Source organism: Aythya ferina, assembly GCF_964211825.1.
Source record: "Aythya ferina genome assembly, chromosome: 4".
Taxonomy (NCBI): Eukaryota; Metazoa; Chordata; class Aves; order Anseriformes; family Anatidae; genus Aythya; species Aythya ferina.
In genome coordinates, this window is record NC_140300.1 from 30,443,659 (window position 1) to 30,443,930 (window position 272).

The following is a 272-nucleotide window of genomic DNA, read 5'->3' on the forward strand; positions in this document are numbered from 1 at the left end:
CGCCTCAGGGCAGCGCTGCGGGGGGCAACGGGGCTGCAGCCCCACAGCCCGGGGGGCTCTGAGGGCAGCGGGGCAGGCCCCAACGGTCGCCAACGGCCGCTCTCCCCCCCCCCCACTACGTCACCGCCGGGGATTGGCGGGGCCGTGCCGCCCGGCGCACGCGCAGCCGCCCCCTCCCCTCCGGTGACGCACGCGCGCAGCGCCCAGGCCCGCGCGCACGGGAGCCCCGGCCTGCCCCGCCCGGCCCGGCCCCTCCCCTCCCCCCCCCGCCC